This window comes from Papaver somniferum, chromosome 9 (assembly GCF_003573695.1).
Source record: "Papaver somniferum cultivar HN1 chromosome 9, ASM357369v1, whole genome shotgun sequence".
NCBI lineage: Eukaryota > Viridiplantae > Streptophyta > Magnoliopsida > Ranunculales > Papaveraceae > Papaver > Papaver somniferum.
The window spans coordinates 198,866,516-198,879,809 of NC_039366.1; positions in this window are offsets into that span (position 1 = coordinate 198,866,516).

The following is a 13,294-nucleotide window of genomic DNA, read 5'->3' on the forward strand; positions in this document are numbered from 1 at the left end:
AGACTTGGGTTTTCTGTGCCCTTGTATCTTATCACGTCTTTCCCTTTACAAGAAGGTTTTGAAAGTGACATATTTTTTGGATTAGTATGTTGATTGAGTTTAAAATAATTTTTCGAAGAGAAACGATTCTTCTTCTTGTGATCACGATTGCGAGATATTACATTTTCTTGTCTTAATTTTTTCAGTTGACATTCTAGATGTTCAATCCTTTTAATACATGCTTCCTTTTCTAGTTAAAAAATACTCTTCATTGGGCATAGGTCTTTGGTTAAGAGATCAATTTTCTCTTATGGGGAAGTTAGATTGTTTACCATGGAATAATCAGAATTGTTGGAGAGACAAGTGTGATTTTCAGCAAAGTATGTGAGAGAACTTTCACATGCTTCTTTCTCGGGACAGTAGTCAATAGTTTCCATCCATGCTTTGGTTTCACTAAACTCCTTATTGGGACAACTAGAGATATGATCACCATATCTGCAGCACTTGGAACAAGTTCAATTATCATAGTCTTTGTAAACTTTCCTATTCATTTCATTGATTGATGAGGGAGATTTTTTGCGAGACTTTCTTTTTCTTCATCTAAGAGTTTTATTTAACTGTTGTATAAACATTGAAAGAGTTGAGTTAAAGAAATTCTTATCATTCATATCAATCAATTTAGAACATATAGAATTTACATCAGGTGCAACAACAAAATTTCAAGACACGCGAAGTTTTTCTCTTTTACTTTGTGCAAGATCAATCATCTTTAGCTTTCCAACAAGAGTATTCCTAGAAAGTGTTTCAAGGTTATTTCCCTCAATGATGGCATGTTTCTTAGAATCGTATTTGGCTGCAGCGATCTGAGAATTTTCATCACAATGTCCTTTTAAGGAATAGTATTACCCAACGCAAAATATGTATCAACAATTTCAGACACTTTGTGATTAGACTCATCAAATGAATCTTCATCATCCATACGAAGGTTTTCCCAATCAGAATTTAGGTTTTGAAGCCTACCTTATTTCTCAGAGGTATTCCCTTCAAATATAATTTCTAAGATATCCTAAGCATCTTTAGACCGAATGCACGTAATCACATGGTGTTGAAGATCTGGGGTAATGTCATGGATGATAATATTTAATCCGCCAGAATTTTGCTTTGCAACAAGAATCCCAAGATCATCATACTCACCAATATCCTGTGCAACAGTTACATTATCTACTGTAACTAATGGATGATTATAGACATTAACAATACGAACCCATAATTGAAAATCTCGCGCTTATAGAAAATTATGCATTACAATTTTCCACCATAAGTAATTCAAGCCATCGAAGACTGGCAGTACGTTTATAGAGATAACACTTCTGTACATAGAGTCAGATTGCTACAAACACACACTTATGAGGTTTTAGCGTGTTTGCCTGCTCTGATACCAATTGAAAAAGCGGGGGGTATAACAACCACACCCAATAATTCGTTCGGAAATATGTATGGACTAAATTCTAATATAATTCCGAAATTACCAACTTAAAAATGAGATTCAATCAAATATATCAAAGAGATTTATCTCTTTCTCAATACAATCATCAAATCAAACAGATAGAAATACGTGAGCCTGATCGATATGAGAAATAACTTGGACGGTACCAAATCCCAATGCACAAGTGTCAATCAAGTTATATCCAGCAAATAAGGTTGGATTTATCAACTGTGATTGAACTACGCACAACCTATCATATTTCAATTATATAAACAAATATAATGTGGAAAAGAAATAACCCAGACACCAGAAATTTTGTTAACGAGGAAACCGAAAATGTAGAAAAACCTCGGGACCTTTCTATATTTGAACACCACACAGTATTAAGCCGCTACAGACACTAGCCTAATACAAGTTAACTTCGAACTGGGATGTAATTGATCCCTAACCAAGTCTCACCCCGATTAAGATACAGTCGCGTTCCTTAGGCCTCTAGAACCACTCAGAATTCTGCTCACTTGATTCTCTTGGCTGATCTCATCCACAACTAAGAGTTGTTACGACCCAAAGTCGAAGAGTTATAAACAAATCTGTCTCCCACAGATATGTCTATCCTTTATTATTTTTTTCCTTCTTTTAATACAAAAATCAAGGTGAACAGGAACCAACTAATAATCCGGTCTTATACTCCCAAAGAGAAGCCTAGAAATATTAGTCACTTCACAATAACCTAGCTGATTAACAGAATAAGTTATTGCGGAATCACAAGAGTCCGAGACAAAGAACAGTTGTGATTACTTTTTATATCTTACCTATCAGATATAAATCTTAAAGAAGATAAAACTCAATAGATAGAACACGTAAGATCAGAATAAGCAATTACAGAGAAAATAGTTGGATCTGGCTTCATGAATCACAAATAAAGTCTTCAAGTCGTTAACGTAATAATGGTTTTGGAAAACCTAGGTTAAAGGAGAATCGACTCTAGTTTGCAACTAGGACACAAGGAAATGTCGGGATTATGTTTTCCAGTTGCGGGAGTTCTCACTTATATAGATTTTAAAATCAGGGTTGATTATAATCAAATCTAAGATAGCTTAGTAACAAAGCATTTAATATTCACCATTAGATGAACTCCTGATTTAAGATTCAAGCTAAGTCTGCTTAGAAATTAAGCAATTAATATCCACCGTTAGATGGTCTTAGCTTGTTACACATAGATGAAATATACTTATATATATATATATATGGATAACCGTACCTAAACGTGTATATTGGGTTGGCTCAATAACAGTTAACTAAATTTAGCCATATGAACACTTTTGACTTAACCACATTCATCTAACACTTCTAGATCAAATATGATGATCAATCAATCATGATAGATAATCAAATGAATCTAATTTTATTTCAAATAGAGTTGTTCAATTGTTCACTATATCATAGAAATATTCATGAACAAATTGAAACGAAATCGTATTGATTTGTAATCGTGCAAAGTACTTATACAAGAATCAATTCATGAAAAGTACTTATACAAGAATCAATTCAAAGAAGCAACAAGTGGTTGCATTGTCTACAGCAGAAGCAAAATATGTAGCTACAACTTCTTGTTCCACTCAAGTTGTGTGGCTAAGAAGAATGTTAAGTTCATTGAATCACGAACATGTGAATCCAACTATAATAGTATGTGATAACAACTCAGCTATTGTACTTACAAGGAATCTAGTTTTTTATGGAATAAGAAAGCATATTGATATAAAGTATCATTATATTCGTGAGTTAGTCAAAAATTGAGAAGCAGTTGTGAATTTTTGTCCTAGTTCTGAGAAGGTTGCAGACATCTTTACAAAGGCCTTGAAAGATGATGTCTTTGATAACTTACATGAAAGACTTGGAATGACTAGTTTACATAATCTTGGTTTGAGGGAGGTTGTTGGAAATCAAGTCTAACCAAGACTATGATTTGAAGTTGTACAAGATTTGGAATATTACTTGACAGACAAGTTTTAAGTTTATAAAAGTCTGTTGAGTTTATGAATGCACTAAATTTAGAACTTTGTTTGTTCTAGAATTATTTTTATGTTTAGGAGTTTTTTCTTTCTTAGGAATCTGTTTAGCTTTTTTATTTTTTGGAACTCTTGGTGATCTGAGCAATATAAATAGGTTATAAATCCATGAAGTTGTGTACACCAGAATTATTAATCTATCAAGTTATTAAAATTATATGTTGTTACGTCCTTTATAAGCCTTTGCATATCGGATATTTACATAAACGAGCATTAAATCTATTAATACTTTGATTCACTGCTAAACTATTGTGAAGCAGTTTCCAAGAAAGTGCGAGATCTTAGAGGTGATGCTGGTGAAGGACCAAAAATTTCTTCCACGCAAGAAATCATTTTGCAGAAGTTGAAGGGGAATTATCTTAAAAAAGCTTGTAATGAGACTTAATAGAAAATTTTCCATCCACTGTTGGTAACCAAATTAGAGATTCATTTTCATTCTATGCATTAATGTAGATATCCTGAATAACTTCCGCCATATTAGTTAGATAAAGATCTTGTAATAAGTTGACATTCCAGCTGTTAGTCTCATAAGAAATTGAATCAGATACCCTTTAAATATTTTCTGGAGGGTTATCAAAAACAAAAATAAGATGCCCTAGTTGATTTGTCACCCAAGGATCTTTCCAAATTTGTATACTATATTGACGTTTTAAACTTGCTAGAAAAAAATACAACAACCCTTTTTACTGACATCCACACTCCAAAATGTGTCTCCTTTAGAAAAACTCCAATGGAAGAATAAAACATACTCATGTTTCTACATGATGTGGACCAAAAGATGTCATTATGGGAGATTGTTTTTTCCACAAGATAAAGAACACCGATTAATTGGGGGACCCCAAACAACAATTAGGGGCCTCACTTATTTTATCCCCCCCCCCCACACAAAAAAAAAATATTGGGTGCTTACAAAGTGGTGGTGAAAATACCATTTTACCCTTTTGTATTTAATAATCTAAAAATCTTATTAACCCTTAATCCTAGTCCCTAAATTTCAAATCATCTCTAAACAAAAACACTTTTATTTAATCCTAGTAACCCTTTTTCTCCTCCCCTCCTTCTCTTTATTCTCTCCATCTCCATTAACGACTCAGAGGAAGAAATTTTTTCAAACGATTCATCGTCGTAATCGTCCATGTGAAAACTTTAATCGACGATTAATTTCTTCCACAAATATGGCACGTACCAAGACGACAGCTAGAAAAGAATTTCAAATCCTTAATCTTTTAGAAGCAGTAAACGCTAAGGTTTATGTGAGAACCAGAGAGAAATCAAATCAGGCGGAATTGGAGAAACCTATGGCTCCAATCAGAAGGTATGTGAACTAAAAACCCCTAATCTAACTTGGGTTTGCGTTTGATTTGATATGATGATTGAAATTTTTTATTTTTAACAGCAAAATTGTAGTTTCAATTCTAGGATCGTCAATACAAAGTTTTTGTTCCTTAACGATTTTTCATCTGCATGTTGAAATAATGAAAAATCGTTAACCATTAGGATGTAGGAGATAACGACCCTAGAACTAGGTTTTCCAGTATTTTTCCCTATATTAGAGTCATCCATTTTGTAATTACCCCGATGAAGATTCTTGGTGACGACTCATTTTATAACTCAACGACTCTACACTATGCAAAACTACCACTCTATTCAAAAAAATATAGGAGTCGTCAATTAAAACCAATAACGATTCTTTTGTGACGACCCTTTTATAAACCTTAACGACTCTATATGATGAATAACTACTATTCTTTTCAAAAAAATAGAAGGGTCGTCATTTATAAACAGTAGAGTCGTCATTATGTATTTGAGAATCGTCATGGGCTAATTTGGAGTCGTCAATTGTGTAAAAGGCTTGTTTATGTTTATCATTTTTTATTGACGACTCTTATTTTAGACAATAAAAATGATGTCTCATCAGTACCTTTCTTTTTTGTCTTTGGACTATTGTAGCAAGACAAAAGATAAGAATCCCTTGGTAACTCCTCCTTCCAGAACTCCTCGCCATGATAATACATAAATTCCGGTCAATTACACGGAAAACGACCGAGTGAGGTAGCCTTCTCTATCCGTGAACCCACAGATAAAGGTAATGAGTCTTCGGATTCGTTGACTTCATCCTCTCATGTTGTGTTTGCTTCTACAAGTGATGAGTAAGATGAACAAGAATAAATTCCTACGGGGGGTGAATATGTTATTGATGATGATGATGATAAAAAGGTCGTAGTGATGGTAAGGAGGATTTGGAGATTCAGGAGGAGGAGGATGAAAGTAATGAGGAGGAGGATGAGAAGGAGGATGATGGAAATGGTGGTGGTAGTGGTGATGAGAAGGATGATGATGGTGATGATGGTAAATATGGTAAAGGTGATGGTGGTGGTGATGATGAGGAAGATGAGGATGAGGATGATGATGATGATGAGGAGGAGGAGGAGGAGAGAAGGAGCAGCAGCATCAGGATCAACCGACTGTACTGGCTAAGAATAAGAAGTCAGGTCCAAATGCACCCAGTGAGAGACATTCCCCCCCACACATTTGCAGCTGGAACGTCTTCGTGGTAGGAAAGCTAGAGGAGAACCTAAAGATGGATGCAAATTTATATTTGGTTATAAGAGCACCTGGGTTCATACCATCTAAGAGACAATCGTAAGAATCGAAACTTTGCTCTTAATATGATTTGTTGATGTTAAGTTTCTTATTTATGATTTTTATTCGTTTCTCTTTTGTAGGATCATAATAATGTCACACGTATTTTTAGACGCGAATCTTCTTATGTGAAAATGGCAATAAGGCCGCTAGAAGGTGAATGTTCAAGAGTGAGAGAGATTGTTGAAAACTCAGGTTTATATGTTGCGGTTCAGAACTCCGTGATTGCGTATGACAAAGTCGCAGTATCACGTTTCTTAGAAAGGTTTTACGGTGAAACCGATACATTCCTATTTTCTTTTGGCGAGATGGGAGTGACTCCAGACGATGCAGAACAGATTTTAGGATTGCAAGTCGAAGGCAAATCCACCGGTGACAAGTTCAAAAAAAACCTACCTTGGAATGAAATTTATGCACTCACCTTGAAGTTGTTTGGTTGGGATGAAGCGACGACGAAAGCGAAGTACCCAAAGAAAGAATTCAAGCTTAAGCCCCTTAGAAAGATGTATGCTGGTTCACTTAAGAAAGACGAAGACAATAATCTCCTCTCTGATTTGGAAGTTCGTGCTACGGAGGCCGCATATTTGTTGTACGTTCTTTCTTCTGATATATATCCTGATAGAAAATAAAACAGAGTCAGCGTCAACCTTCTTCAGATTTTGGATCCATTGGACGAGGTGAGTAATTACTCGTGGGGGACTGCCATAGTGGCACATTTAAATGCACATCTAGCAAAGGCATCTCGGGAACAAACTTATCAAATTAAGGAGAATTTGACTCTACTTCAGGTAATTTGAGTGATTAAAATTGTTGGGTGTGTGTATTATTTTTTGTCCATTATTTTAAGATTTATTGCATTTTTTGATTGTTTTGGTGTTATTTTAGGTGTGGATTTACGAGCATTTCCCATCATTGATCAAAGACGATGGAGACGTCGAATTGGAGTCAACATGGGATAATACTAAACCAAGAGGAACCCGATACAATTTCAGTGGGTCTCAATATAAGGAGAAATAACAAAAGGAAGACTTTATAGCCATGCGCCATAAATTGGACAACATGACAGCCAAAGCGGTAAACTTTGATCCATATAAGGGAGATAGAGATAGAGTAATCCAAGATCTCGTATATTACCATGGCCCTTTGTTTTACCCTTATGGATATTCAATGTATAATCCAAATAGAATAATGCATCATCTTGGGTATATTCAAGATTCACCCAATGAAGATTATGTACCACCGTTTAAACATAAATTAGACAAATGCAAGGCAGATGGAAAATGATGAATGTTGTTTAACCTAAGCCTGAGGCCAAGCATTGGAATGATAGGAATAAGGGTAAGAGAAGGGTAGACATATCTTTTTGGGAGCATGTGAATGAAGGTCACGAGGTAAGTCAAGATTACATGTTCTGGTACGAAGGCTTCTCTCATCCCCGGGTGATAAGGATATATACTATTACCGGTAAGAGGAGAAACAAAGCATCCTCCTCGGCTTCTACATCCGGCACTAGAGATGATTCTACCATTCTTAAGCTTGTGGTAAGTATTTTTCTTTGTAATTTTGTTATTCATATTCCCTCAAATATAAGCTTGTTAATATGAATTGATATTTGGATGCAAATAGAGGGAACATATAAAGATTCTTATCAAGGAATTTTGTTGTTCGGACAACAAAGGAGAAGTGATAGAACCTGCGCGACATCGTCAGTACGCTGATTACTGCAAACACATTGAAAATCCACAAGCGAAGAAAATTTTTGCTGATCTGATTAAGGAAAGTAAAAGGACCAGGAAAACATCTAGTCAGCTAAGACAAGAACGTGTTGAACGGGGTGAAGGAGGAAAATATGATGATGAAGGTGGTTCTCCAAAGGGCAGCCCAACATAGGGTCCTTCTAGGAGAAGCAAGTCATCATCAATTCAGGGAGGTCGAGGCAGAGATCGTGGATGAACTTGTTTTTTTTTTCTTTTAGGATTATCGACTTGAACTCTTGTTTCTTAGATACAACTATTTTCTGTGGTATGTACTATGTGTTTGGTTTGGATTGTTTTTTAAAACACTTTTGCTTTCTTAAGAATTTAGAAGGATGTGTTAGAGTCGTCATCATTAAACTGAACAGGTTGACGACTCGAATATAAACAAATTCATATAACTTGGTCGATATACAGAGTCGTCATAATAATATTTTGCAGATTAACGACGCTAGCCATTTTTTGAAAACCACAACAAGGGTCGTTATTGTCGAAATTAACATATTGATGACTCTACAGTCGTCAATTTGCTACTTCTTATTGGCTAACGACCCTTAATCAGAATAAAAAAACACTCCATTTATTCATAATAAATGTAAACTCCATTTAGTTGAAACTACGGTACATCAAGCCTAACATAAATCTTACATGTTACTCATTTTCGTGGTACGAGATTTAACTACTGTTGCGGCTTCGATGTGATAAAACAGTTCTCATATCCATTTGGTATATGCATCATGGGCCGCACGCCTATCCCCTTTGTGCCTCGCGAGAAACTCGTTATACTTAGTGCACAATTTCATAACGTGAATCGTCTTATCACGAATGTGGGACGGTTCATAATCATAGTGCAGCTTCTTGTTGTAATTAACCAAAGGACTCCAACCAATTTGTCTCCAAAATATATCCTCATGTTGATGTTCTTCGGGAAGATCTTTGACGATGTAATAATTTTTAACCCATCCCGTATCTTTCTCGACTTGCTTGTATACTTGCAGGAGATAGGATTGTTCTTCGCCTTGTTTTTTGGCCTCACATATCTCTTCTTCTTCCTTCGTAGGATATGACGATGGAGTGAATGGTTTTTTAGTAGGTCGCATGCTTCTTTTTCGTATCTCTTCTTGCCAATATTGATTTGGTTGGTCGCTTGCATCTTCTAAGTATGTTTCCAATTGAATTGTTAGTTGATGATTGACTTTCCATTGCAAAAATGACTTACCTTGATTATTTTCGGTTGAATTTGGCAGGTAATCGAATTTTTTTATAGTGGTAAATAGGTTGTCGTTCTCTCGGACTTGTAGATATTAAAGTTTTTTTAAAATAATAAATTAAATAATTTTATACAAAAATATTAACAATGGTGCGAGATACTGGGACTAAGGATTCGGCTGTTTTTCATATTCAAGTGGTTCAGAAATTAATCCTAAGCGATTATAATGCAAAACAAACAAATATTAACTTTATTCTTTGCCAAAGTAGATTCCATAAAATATTACTCGTATATCATGAGCATGGCGCATCAAGAATCCCTAGGACTAAGCATGCTCCATCAAACAAAGTCACAAACAATTAATTGAAATCTTAAGTCAACTAAAATTGGTGCAAAAAGTAAATAAAGAATTATTTAAATTACCACATGGATGAAACACAGCTTTCTCTGTCGTCCCAGTGTCTGGGTTTAGCTCCTCATATTATAGACACTCTCAAAAGAATTTTTATTTGCTCAAAAAGTGTTTACAATGGTGAAAATGGAGAAAATAGTGTAAATCGGGAAACTGCAACGTTTATAGGCGTTACAGAATACACTGTTACAGAACGATAAAAGTAAAGGGTAGCAAACACTGTTCCGAAGTCGCTGGAAAGGTGTTGCAAACTGTCGAGAAAGTGCGACAGTTTTCAACGACTTTCCTTGACGGGTCTTATGTTCTTCATGTTCTTGAGTTGCAGCAGCAAAAAACTTTTCCTGCAACTCGTGATTTCTTCGTTCTCTTGTCTCTTCTAACTCCCTAGACGCCCTCTCTACTCGACCCCAACAACCTATATATACTCACAAGACCCATAGAATCTCTTCATTAACTCGAGAATAATCTTCATTACTCGGCTTTGAAGAAAATATTCTCGGGAATATTTTCTTCCCATTTTCTTCTCCTGCACGCGCTGTTCTTGCCTTAATTCTCTTGTACATGTTTCTTCTGAGTCTCTGGTGAGTTAAGCACGCTGTATACACACGAAACTTTCCACAAATAACGCCAACAAATCAAACAGAATACGGAGAATATTTTCTTCCCTGTTCAGAAACCCCATATCTCTTTTAGTCGAGAACCGATTATCTAGCCCAAATCTATCGATCCAATCACCCATACCAAGCCTTTTAGGTCAAATCACGTCAAACCCAATTGATTTCATCCATTTAGTCTCAATGAATCACGTCCAAAAATCAATCAAAAGTCTGGGTTGCATGCGTCATTTTTCCCGCCAAAAATTATTTTTGAAATGTTTGAAGATGAAGTGCCCTGATCTAAAACTCGGGTGCCTTCATCCTCTAGGTGCCTGGGGGTGCCCTTATCCAAAATGAGGGTGTATTTATTAATTTCCTCGGGGGTCCAAAAAGCACTTTTCGAGCAACTTTTTCCACACAAGTGTATTTCTCCAAAAACACCTACACAAAGACAAAAACACCATAATAAGAATAAAATCAAGCACTAACAATAGATACATTGAGGACAATTTAGACACAAAAATGTGTCTATCAGCAGGGGATGATGAAAGTTTTATATAAAAAAATTTCCAATGTCTAACTTTTTTGGAAAGAGGGTATTCATAAAGAGTCATTGAAGAAAAAACATGGAAGAGTCGCTAATATACCAATAACGACTCTAACCGCAAAACTCATCCAGGAGCCAAATAATTTTTTGTATGGAAGAGTCGTCATGTATATGCATACCATAATTAAAGACCCTAAAAGAGTTGAAAAAGTCGTTAGTATATATGTTTATGCCAATAAAGACTCTAAGCGACAAAAACATCCAGGAAATCATCAATTTTTTGTTTTAAAGTCACCAGGAATCGACGTATCCTAATTAACGACTCTAGTAGAACAAAGAAATTCGTTAGGTTATATGTTAATAACAATAACGACTCTATGCGACATAAAAATACAGAAGATCAACAATTTTTTGTTTTAGAGTCGTCTGGTATCGGGTTATCCAAATTAACAACTATAGTAGAACAAAACAGAGTCGTTAGGTTGTATATTAATACCAATAACGACTCTAATCGACAAAAACATAACTCATATGGACGTTTAGAGTCGTATAGATATATGGGTATGTACACTAATGACTCTATGTGACAAATTAATGGCAGATTTGAGTAGTTAGGTTAGACTTTGTAAACTCGTATGATTCTAATTCAACAGTAGATAAATAATTAATAACAAACTAAGGGCAGGTTTAAGCATCAGTGATAATACAAATATCCTGGGTCCAGATAGAACCATTTTCCAATAGTATGCTTCAAAATACAAAGTTCAAAATGAAAAAATCCTATCACGATTTCATCCATGTCAACGTAATTCGGCATTGGGTCCATAGCGTTCCACAAGTTCATGCCGTACTCATAATGGTTTGTCCACTCCTTGGCGAACTCTCCCCAGTCACCATTGCTCACCCGTGGTAAAGAAAATTCATCAGTTATCTTCATACCTATGTAATGGTTCATGTTCATATGGAACATTATAATTCTCTTCTTTAATGCCGGCTCACACCTAGTTCTTGATGGTACATACGTACAAGAGCCTCCGGGAAACCCTTTGTTGAATAGTGAACAACACAAGTGAATGTGTCCGCTAAAAGTTGTCCACCAAAAGGCATTTGCATCCAAAATTTATAACCGGCCGTCTTCGACCCCTTTCGACATTTCACGTTAGAAACCAACTCCTTGGACTTCATTTCTCTCTCTTTTGGATCTCCTTCCATGATCATTGTCAAGTAGAGTTGCTTGTCCTCAACGAGTTTAGCGGTCATTCTTTTTCTTGTATATTCGATTTGGGTGAGTTTAAGTTTGTCGGCTTCATCGAAATGTCCTAATTGTTCCGTAGCAACATGATAACCACAATTTCCATCTGCGTCAACGTCGTCGGTGGATATAAGGTGATCTAAGATGACGTAAGGAAGTTGTTGGTTATACTCTTCATACAAAGTGTAAGCAACACGATGTGGTCTTCCTTGGGAATCCCTAGGGGTCCTCAGATTACCCTTTTTTCCTCTTATCGTCACAATTCCACTCGTTTGGCTTTGTTAAGTACCGACCGCATAATCAAGAATATCAATATATTTAAAAAAAAAATTGACCGACCTATTTTCTTGGGAATTAATCTTTTTTGGTACTCCGTATATTCCGCCTGGACATGCTCATGACGTGATCGGTATTTTGCTCAACTATTTTCATCATTCACAGTTTCTCTAAATGATATTTTATTTATTGGTCTTCCTGGTGGTTTATGTTTGATTGGCTCTTCTTGTACCCCCAAACTCTTACGTTCTATCGGCCACAAGTTAGAAACCAATATTTGTCTTCCTGCACAATTCATTTTTCAGTATTTTTCATTGATGTACTTTCCAATCTCCAAGTCTCCAAATTCTTTATCAGCAAAACCTGTGGGCTTCGGTGTGAATGAAAGTTGCTGCCAGAGTGGATCGATATCTTCAAGAAGAATGATATGTTTGTACCCACCAAGTTTATGTTTACATGGGAGGCCGATCCATGTCTCGGTTGTACAATAACACTTCATCACCTTTCCAGCGGCCACATTCGCTCTAAACTTTGTAAGTTTTACCATCATATGGATTATTGCCCACCATGATACTTGGTGTGCTACCCCCTATCAAATCTTTGTCTTCTATGTATTTCATCAGAAAACGGTCTTTACTTATCTCCATATGGGCCACTATTTTTCTTAGATCATTCTCTGCGTGCTCGTGAATAGCTTCATGTACTGTAATAACACCACCCTTATTCTCTTCCAAGAAAATTTTCAAACGTCCGTGAGACTGCTCTGCAAGACTTGTAGACTTGTTTTTGAAGTGCTTGTATTGGTTGGTCCATGCATAAACAAACTTATCCTTCCAAGGATGCAACCATGTATTTAGGCAATACTCGATAACCTTTTTATGATCCGTGCTCCAATCTTCAATAAACTTCTGCAAGTTAGCATGATACTTAACCTCTGTCTTCGAATGAGCCAAATGGTCCCAATCTTTGCAAAAATATTTCCATAGATCCCCTTCTTCATCGTATGTTGCTTTTTCCTTTTTTTTCTCTTCGGCTCGCTCTTTTTTGGAAAGTTGACTTAGACGCTCGTC